Raw genomic sequence first — 10,690 nt, 5'->3', positions numbered from 1 at the left:
ATATTCAGTGCTTAGCAGCTCTGCATATTTGTAGCCCCACCCAGTGTGCACTTCGGACTGGGAAGTGTGGGGAGGTGGTAGCCAGTGCTGGTCTCTCTCTGCCCTGATTGTTAGCAAGCCAGCATGTGCACACTCCTCTCAAGTAGAGTCTAGGCTTCTCCAGGCCCTCTGTCTGTCCCAGTGGATTTCCTAGGAGGCAAGGGAGCTGCCCAGGGTGAGGGTATGCCTGTGTGGAGTTTCTGCTCTTTACAGATACTTTCCAGGGGCGCTGGTCCCATCCTGATGAGTTTTTTTCCTGTCCTACCTGGTTATGTGGAGATCTTTCTTGTAGATTGGTTGTATAGGAGATCTTCTCCCAGTTGGTTTTCTGTGAGAATTGTTCCACATGTAGATGTATTTTTGATGTGTTTGTGGGAGGAGATGAGCTCCGTATCCTTCTACTCCTCCATCTCAATCCGCCTCCCACTTCACTCCACACTGGTCTCCTTTCTATTAGTTGAACTAGCCAAACCCTTTCCTCTTGCCCTTTGCCATTTCTCTTCTCTGTGTCTGCTGTGCTCTTTCTCTGTCTCTTAACATGGCTTGCCCCTTTCTATCTTTCCAGCTGACCACCTCAGAGTGACCTTCCCTGACAATCTAAAATAGACCCACCTCCATTTTTCTCTGGCATAGCCCCCTATTTGTTTCCTTCAGCATACTTATCACATGTGTGAGTGTATGTGCATGTGTGTGTTTCTGTCTCTCCCATTAGGCTGCAAGCTTCATTAATGTAGTGGTAATGGCCATGTAGTGCCTAGCTCAGTAAAAAATGTTTTGAATAAATGAATGGGTAGAGAAGGGTTTTGGGATATACGCATCATGAAGGTCTGAAGAGACTAAAACTTTGAATGTTCTGAGCTCTAGATCTTCATGCCAAGGACTATTGGGGTTAGGCACAATCTTTCAGGATAGGGTCAGAGCCAGAAATTATCATGGTCAGGGTGAATGATGTGGAGGTCAGAACAGTAATTGTATCTATACTAGGTCAATAAGAAAATACTGAAATAACAAATTCAAGTATAGTGTAAAGCTGCCCTGATAACTTGTGTCCAGAGGACACAGAACTTTCTTTCAACACAGACAGAATGTTTCTTAGAAGAAATAAATGCTTTGACATCAGACAGATCTTGGTTTAAATACCCTCTCAGCCACTGACAAGCTGGGGGACTTTGGGCAATTTATTTAACCTATCTAAGCATAAGTTTTCTCATCTGTAAAATGGATATGATAACACAACTATTGCATAGGTTATTGTAAGGACTAATGAGTTAAAAAGGTAGAACAGAACCTAGCACATAATACAAACCAGCAATGAACAAGAAGAAGAGAAAGAAGAAGGAGAAGAAGAAAAAGAAGAAGAAATGAGCTCTCACAAGATTATACAGTCCTAGGATTCTCTCTGTCTATGTCATTGCCTTGGCCTGGGATCGCAGGAAGGTGACTGTGATTACCTGGGCATGATTGCATGGGTTACAATCCGAGGGCTATGGTCATAGGTCCATGACCATACCAAAACCCAGCCAGTTAATCAGGAAAAAATACAATCATTCAAGCTAATTATATGTCCCAGGGCCCAGACCATGGGCCATCAGTTGTTTACTAGCCTGACAATTCCATGCCACCTGTATCCATATGGATCACTATAGACTAACTCCTCCTTGTACTTTGAGGTGGAGATGTATTGATGTAGCATGGAGTCACAGATGGCCAGGGAGCCAGGAAAGGCTTCAATATGGCTTCCTTCAAAGAATACAATACAATAAAAAAGGAGTCACTTAGCTCCTAAATGAGGGCATAAATTCTGAGAAGTAATCATACCACTAGTTGTTCCTGATGCACAAAATAGAAGCAGCAGTGAATTATCAATCCTAAAATTAGAAAGGAATATTTTCTATGAATATTTGTAGTTCATTATTGACTTTTGAGGCTCATTATACAAGAACTAAAATGTGGAATTTTATGATTACTTTGTATAATTATGTATAGACAGAGGGAGCCAAACTCCCTTTAAAGTCAGTGGGAGATATGCATAAAGAATGAGAGCTAAAATTGGCCCCTCTGTATTTTTCAATTTTGCTGGATGTAGAATTCAATATTTTAAAATGACAAAAGACTCATCTTGTTTTCAAATTGACTATAAAGCACAATAACAATAATTTATTTACATAGCTGTGTTCTGGGAGCTCATAGCATTTTGCAGCTGTTCCCAGTTATTTTCATAATGGAAGGGGTAAGAGGTTTTAGTCCCTGCTTTTTTCCAGCTATGGAAACTGAGTCACAGAGTGTCCAATTCATTTACTAGTAATAGCACAGTAGGTTGTTGATACTTTTAAAGTGAGATTAATAATGCCTGCCCTATCTTATAGTGTTGCTATAAGGACATGTATAGGACACTTCTCGTGTAGTTTCAAACCACCTTGACCTTACCTCCTACCCCAGCCACTCCTGCATTGTTTATTTCCTCAAAGACTTCCAATCTGACACTGCTTCACATTAGACCCATTGCTCCTGTCTATTGCTCCCTACTCTGTGGAAATGAATGTTCTTGGGACTACCCTTGACCAATGGGAGCCAGAGTTTATGGATAAATGCTTTCCTCATTTTCCCCTGGGCTGGTAGTTCTAAGACACACTCTTTTAGTTTGCTCAGCTTCCCAACTATCCATGGAGATACCAAACTCAAGAACGTATTGTCTTTCTCTCCTTTCCTGTTTCACTTCCCCATCTCTCTCCTTCGAATTGCTTCTCTAATATACCACCTGCACTCAAGCCTTTCCCTCAGTCTCTGCTTACAGGTTAACTAAGGCCAAAGAGAATGACATGAAATGGTAATATATATGAGAGAACTTGAAAACCCCAAAATGCTATGTAATATAAGCTATTACTATGACTTATATAATAGTAGTAATATTTGTACCAATTATAACCATTATAATTAATTTTCAATTTGAAGCTATTGAAGCATTGAAGCAAAAATTGTCAGGTCTTTCTGAAATGCTGGAATCACCATAAATCAGAAGTATTCCTTTCTCTGGAGGAACACGATGACTTCCCAAGGGATAAGCAGGCAAAAAAAGTATTAAGAGAATCCATTTTCAGCATCATTTCAACTTCTATATGTATAATTCCTAAAACTGATCTGCCTGAGAATGTGCCTGTAGTTAAGGTGTCCTACCAAGCTTTTCTTTCCCACCTGTCCTTTCAGAGTTGTTCTCCTGCTACACAAAAGAAAGGCAGAACACATATATACAATGGAATATTACTCAGCCATAAAAAGGAATGAAATTGAGTTATTTGTAATGAGGTAGATGAACCTAGAGTCTGTCATACGGAGTGAAGTAATTGAGAAAGAGAAAAACAAATACCATATGCTAACACATATACATGGAATCTAAAAAAACCAGTACTGATGAACCTAGTGGCAGGGCAGGAATAAAGACGCAGACATAGAGAATGGACTTGAGGACACAGCAGGGGGGAATGGGAAGCTGAGACGAAGTGAGAGAGTAGCACTGACATATATACACTACCAAATGTAAAAGTGATGGCTAGTGGGAAGCTGCTGCATAGCGCAGGGAGATCAGCTCAGTGCTCTGTGACCACCTAGAGGAGTGGGATAGGGAGGGTGCGAGGGAGGCTCAAGAAGGAGGGGATATGGGGATATATGTATGCATACAGATGATTCACTTTGTTGTACAATAGAAACTAACATAACATTGTAAAGCAATTATACTCCAATAAAGATGAAAAAAAAAGAAAGAAAGAAAGGCAGAACATATATCCTGAGACTTACTATGATATAACTCATCTTCTGACTATTGCTTAAAAACAACAGCAACATTCCTAAGAGTCCTATGAGAGAAAAGCAAGGAGAGCACTGGTAAGAAATAACTTTTATCGACCTCTCATTTCTTCTTTTTTTAATTTATTTTACTGAAGTATAGTTGACTTACAATGTTGTGTTAATTTCTGCTACACAGCAAAGTGATTCAGCTATACATACATACAGATATATATACATTATTTTTCATATTCTTTTCCATTATGGTTTATTACAGGATATTGAATATAATTCTCTGTGCTATACAGTAAGACTTTGTTGTTTATCCATTCTATATATAATAGTTTGTACCTGCTAATCCCAAAGCCCCAATCCATCCCTCCCCCTTGGCAATCACAAGCCTGTTTTCTGTCTGTGAGTCTGTTTCTGTTTCATAGGTAAGTTCACTTGTGTCATATTTTAGATTCCACATATAAGTGATATCATATAGTATTTGTCTTTCCCTTTCTGACTTACTTCACTTAGTAAAATAATCTCTAGGTGTATCCATTTTGCTGCAAATGGCATTATTTCATTCTTTTTTTATGGCTGAGTAGTATTACACTGTATATATGTACCACATCTTCATCCATTCATCTGTCGATGGGCATTTAGATTGTTTCCATATCTTGGCTATTGTAAATAGTGCTGCTATGAACATAGGGGTGCATGTATCTTTTCGAATTATAGTTTTGTCCAGATATATATCCAGGAATGGGATTGCTGGATCATATGGCAACTCTAGTTTTAGCTTTTTGGGGAACCTCCATACTGTTTTCCATAGTGCCTACACCAATTTACATTCCCACCAACAATGTAGGAGGGTTCCCTTTTCTCCATACCTTCTCCAGCATTTATTGTTTGTAGATTTTTTAATGATGGCCATTCTGACTGGTGTGAGATGGTACCTCATTGTAGTCATGTGCCTGTTGGCCATCTGTATGTCTTCTTTGGAGAAATGTCTATTTAGGTCTTCTGCCCATTTTTCTATTGGGTTGTTTGTTTTTTTGTTGTTGAGTTGTATGAGCTGTTTGTATATTTTGGAAATTAAGCCCTTGTCAGTCGCATCATTTGCAAATATGTCCTCCCAGTCCGTAGATTTTCTCTTCATTTTGCTTATGGTTTTGTTTGCTGTACAAAAGCTTGTAAGTTTGATTAGGTTGTGGACCTCTCACTTCTTTATGGTCCTATAGCTTCTCTTCCATGTGCTGCTAATTTCTACATATAGATTAAAATTGCCCTTATAAAAGCAGAATGTCTACCTCTGTACAAGTGTAGGACAAAGTGTTTCTAAAATGCTTTCTAGAATGTGATGCCCAAGACTTTAGGAAACCAGTTTCATTTAAGTAGGGAAAAAAATCTTTCTCCTCAGCTTATATGTTTTTCTAATGCTGTCAAGTGAATAATTATAAGCAATAATTTTCAACAATAAAATTAAATTACTTATATATATATAAAATTATCAAGTATCTTTCTCTCTGTCTACCATTAATTTTAAAGGCACTTCTAGGAGATTTAGATTAGAAAACTGAAATACAGCATACAAAATAATGTGTGTATGTGTTTATATGTCTGTAGCCCACAAGACAAATCTTAAAATGCACAATTTCCAATTTTTAAATTTATTTTTAACTTCTTTGAAATAATTTTAGATGTTCCCTTTGTAATTAATGCATATCTTGGGAGCGATATTTTGAGACTGTGCAAATGTCCAGGTCCTCCTTAAACTTTTACCTACTATTTTTAGCATCCATTGGTGGATGTTGTCTGCTACAGTTATTAGTTTGGTGTTCTATTGGTGATTTTGTATTTCCCATATTCCTTCTACATTTATTACGTGGAATTCTTTTGTAAGGAATAGCTATGCCTTCTTCACCTTATTTATTTATTTATTCAATTCTGTATTATATCAATATGGACTCATGGATATTTCTTGTATTCGATGGGCTATAATACTGTACTGTTGTTTATTTTGTTCCTCAAATTGTTCTAGCTTTAACCATTGGGATTTCCAATAATTGGGAAAGAAATTCCTTTGCAAGTCAGATGGTTTAAATTATTTACTTTCAACAAAATTGAAGGACTAGTCAATTTATCAGCTGATTGATCATTAAAAGGAATGTTGATGGTAGAACACTGTGAAACATTTTTCTAGTTTTTTTAAAATTTTTTTACACAGTTTTAAAGGTCACTTTCCATTTATAGTTATTACAAAATATTGGCCATATTCCCTGTGTTGTACAATACATCCTTGAGGCTATCTTACACCTAGTCATTTGTTCCTCCCACTCCCCCACCCCTATATTGCCCCTCCCCCTGTTCCCCCCAGTAACCACTAGTTGAACACTGTGAAAATTTTTACATGTAATACAGAAGACCTTCAAACAATTAAGTGACATTGTAATAAGAAAACTTTCATTCCCATGTGCCTATCCTGCGGCCCAGCGTTTCCAGTCTTCAGTATTTATCCAAGAGAAATGAGCACATATGTTTACCCAAAGACTTGTAGCAAATGTTCATAGCCATTTTATTCATAAGAGCCCCAAACTGGAAACAACCCAAATATCCATGAACAATAGAATAGATAATGAAATTGTAGTCTATTCATAAGATGGAATACAAGACAGTCCTTTTTTTAAAGAACAGACTGCCAATATACCCCAAAACATTGATGAATGTCAGTTACATTATATTAAGTGAAAGAAGTCACACAGAAGAGTATACACTGATTCCATTTCTATGAAACTCAAGAACATGTTAAATTCAGTTTAGGGTGATAGACATGAGAGCCATCTTGGGGGCAGTATTGTTTCGGAAAGGGCACAAGGGAAACTTCTGGTGTGCTGTAAATGTCCTCTATCTTGATCAGGGTGGTGGTCACATGACTGCACACCTTTGTCAAAACTCTTCTTAGGATTTGTCCACTTTTTTGGTATATAAATAAATACCTCAACAAAAATAATAGTGTGCACAAAATATCAACTGAGAAAAAATGTTTGATATATATAGGATACAAAGGGATTACAAGCAGGACATATAAAGAGCTCCTGCAAAAAAAAGTGTCCAGTGAAAAAGCAGGTAAATGATAGAAATAGGCCAGTCACCCAAAAGGAGTTGTATATCATCAAAACGCCTATGAAGAAAATCCACTAGTAATCAGAGATATGCCAAATAAAACACAAAACTATACAACCCTATTTTTAACCCCAAACTGGTAACTTTGTTGGGAGGATAGTGGAGGACTCTAAACAAACACACACTCTCTCTCTTTCTCTCTCAGAGAACTATTACAATGTTATAAGTAATACTTAATAAGTACTTATTTGTACTTACAATGAGCACTATAATAAGTAATAATAGAATAGATAACAAAATTGTTTTGCCCTAAGCATCAATCATTAAGAGCTGGAATTCGGCCACAATTCTTGAATCCATAATAAGACACAAAATAATCTGGGTTTTCTAAATCCAAACCTCTTATTGGGCCGTTGACAGTGGGGTGGTTTTCACATGTAGATTACATAACTTACCTGAAGACCCCTGCACTGGCTTGGAGAGCAGGAAGACAGCATGTGGACACCCAAGCCTTCTTGGTAAAGTTTGGGTGGTGCAAGGTAAAGCAGAAATCCAAACTGGTTAGTCCCTGAGCTGATATAATTTGTTTGGCTTTCATCATGTACTGGTTGTAATTGAGGCCAACATTTAAAAATTCAAGAATGTCACATGAAAATTGTCCACATCTATCTAAATCAGCTAGATCTGTGTAGCAGCTGACCCCCCCACCCAGTGTGTTCTCCAGTTTGCCACAGTCCCCAGAGCTTCCTTTTGTGCTCTGACACAGAGGCTGGGTGGCAGGTTTTCTGATGTCAGACCCATATTACTCATTTATGTTACCCATCTTGTCCATATAAGTAACTGAACTTGTGACCTGGTGTAAAATACCATGGAGTAAAGACAACAGACTCTAAGTTTTAAAGACTACCATTTACTAATAATGTATATGAGTGAGAGAGAGAGAGAGAGAGAATGAGTAAAGTCCTCAGATGGACTGCTTTACTTAGCTCTTAACACCTTGAAGTTACAAATGTCCTTCTATACAACTTTACATAGAACAAATATGCAAAACTATCTTTAGAAAATTTAGCAAGCTGAAAGAGGTCCTTGTCCCTTTCCAATTAATTGTTATTCTTTGATATTAGGGGACAGGAATGTATTGTGACATGGAGTTTTGGAGAAGATTTTCATGTAACATGGAGAACTGCGGATGTTCCTGGCAAGGGAGGCATGAGTACAGTCTTTATAAAAAGCCCATGGATTTTACTCCTGGGACTCGCTGTCAAAGGTTTTCGTGCCTTTCTTGGCTCATCTCTTCTGGCAGTAGCGTTGCTGAGCTGATTCCCTTCCTAAATGTAGAGCAGAGGTTCAGTAGTTCAGTGCCCCTGAGGTACACAGATGGCATGTTAAAACCAAAATAGCTGGTCCCACCCCCAGAGGTTATATTCACTACTTCTGGGATGGAGCCCAAGAATTTGTATGTCTAACAAGTTCCCAGGTCATGCTGATGCAACTGGTCAGGGAACCACACTTTGAAAATCCCTGATGAAGTCCTCAACCTCTGGTGAAGAGGGATAACTTCTTGCAGTCTGTATTAATGATTTATGCTCAGAAAGATTAGACATAAATGATAACCCAATAGATTTAATTGCATGTTCTTTATACATGCTTCCTGTTACTAATTGTCCTGATTTTTTCCTGCAAACAGTTCAGAATTGGAAGTATTTAAATGTGGGTTGTTTTTTTTTTTGAGGCATGAAAGCAATCAGTGGAGAATTGACTCAATTGAACCTGAGATCTGAGTGCTTCATTTCTCCCTGGGGAGTCACTCCAGTAGGCAGCCATAAACACTCTCTGCCCTGTGGTTTTGTTGCTGAAGCTTGGAAGTTCTCATGATAGATCAGGAAGTGCTGGGCTTGCGGGGCATTGAAAGAGCAGACTGTTAAACAGTGAGACCAACAAACTTGAAAACTAGAATGGGCACACTGGGAAAGTGACTAAAGGGATTCTTTCTCTCCTTGATGTGTTTAAAGGTAGAATCTTGACATTCTGATAACTGTTCAAAAGCCTCTCCCCTAAGGCATGCTCCCTGGCCTCTCTCTCTCAATCTCCCTCTCTCTGTCTCCTATCTTTACTGCAGCCAACAATTCCAAGAGAACCAATGCATATTTTTTTGTTTGTATGTGTTCATGCAGAATCTGTGTGGATTTGTAATTTACATAAGTGTTGTTCTAAATCTCACTGCTGCTTTTCCCACTCAACTCTAATATTTTATGATTCACCTATGTTACCAGGTGCACCTCTAACTTCAGCAGGCATCAAAATCACCAAGAGAAGTTGTTAAAATAGACATAGCTGGGTTCCACTCCAACAGATTCTTGTTCAGAAGGTCTTAGGTGATGCCCAGGAATCTGCATTTAAATAAATGTATTGGGGTATAATTTATATACCATAAAACTCACCTGTTTAATACATTCAATTTAAGGATTTTTAGTAAATGTGTAGAGTTGTATAACCACTCCACACAATCGAGTTAGAAATGTGCATTTTCTTTACATCTTTATTGGAGTATAATTGCTTTACAATGGTGTGTTAGTTTCTGCTTTATAACAAAGTGAATCAGTTGTACATATACATATGTTCCCATATCTCTTCCCTCTTGCGTCTCCCTCCCTTCCACCCTCCATGTCCCACCCCTCTAGGTGGTCACAAAGCACCAAGCTGATCTCCCTGTGCTATGCGGCTGCTTCCCACTAGCTAGCTATTTTACGTTTGGTAGTGTATATATGTCCATGCCACTCTCTCACTTTGTCACAGCTTACCCTTCCCCCTCCCCATATCCTCAAGTCCATTCTCTAGTAGGTCTGTGTCTTTATTCCTGTCTTACACCTAGGTTCTTCATGACATTTTTTCCCTTAAGTTCCATATATATGTGTTAGCATACGGTATTTGTCTTTCTCTTTCTGACTTACTTCACTCTGTATGACAGACTCTAGGTCTATCCACCTCATTACAAATAGCTCAATTTCATTTCTTTTTATGGCTGAGTAATATTCCATTGTATATATGTGCCACATCTTCTTTATCCATTCATCTGTCGAAGGACACTTGGGCTGCTTCCATGTCCTGGCTGTTGTAAACAGAGCTGCAATGAACATTTTGGTACATGACTCTTTTTGAATTATGGTTTTCTCAGGGTATGTGCCCAGTAGTGGGATTGCTGGGTCATATGGTAGTTCTATTTGTAGTTTTTTAAGGAACTTCCATACTGTTCTCCATAGCGGCTGTACCAATTCACATTCCCACCAGCAGTGCAAGAGGGTTCCCTTTTCTCCACACCCTCTCCAGCAGTTATTGTTTCTAGATTTTTTGATGATGGCCATTCTGACTGGTGTGAGATGATATCTCATTGTAGTTTTGATTTGCATTTCTCTAATGATTAGTGATGTTGAGCATTCTTGCATGTGTTTGTTGGCAACCTGTATATCTTCTTTGGAGAAATGTCTATTTAGGTTTTCTGCCCATTTTTGGATTGGGTTGTTTGTTTCTTTGTTATTGAGCTGCATGAGCGTCTTATAAATTTTGGAGATTAATGCTTTGTCAGTTGCTTCATTTGCACATATTTTCTCCCGTTCTGAGGGTTGTCTTTTGGTCTTGTTTATGGTTTCCTTTGCTGTGCAAAAGCTTTGAAGTTTCATTAGGTCCCATTTGTTTATTTTTGTTTTATTTCGATTTCTCTAGGAGGTGGGTCAAAAAGGATCTTGCTCTGATTTATGTC

Source organism: Monodon monoceros, unplaced genomic scaffold, assembly GCF_005190385.1.
Source record: "Monodon monoceros isolate NGI ecotype Baffin Bay Population unplaced genomic scaffold, NGI_Narwhal_1 Super_Scaffold_22, whole genome shotgun sequence".
Classification (NCBI taxonomy): Eukaryota; Metazoa; Chordata; class Mammalia; order Artiodactyla; family Monodontidae; genus Monodon; species Monodon monoceros.
Note: the sequence above shows the minus strand (reverse complement) of the source record.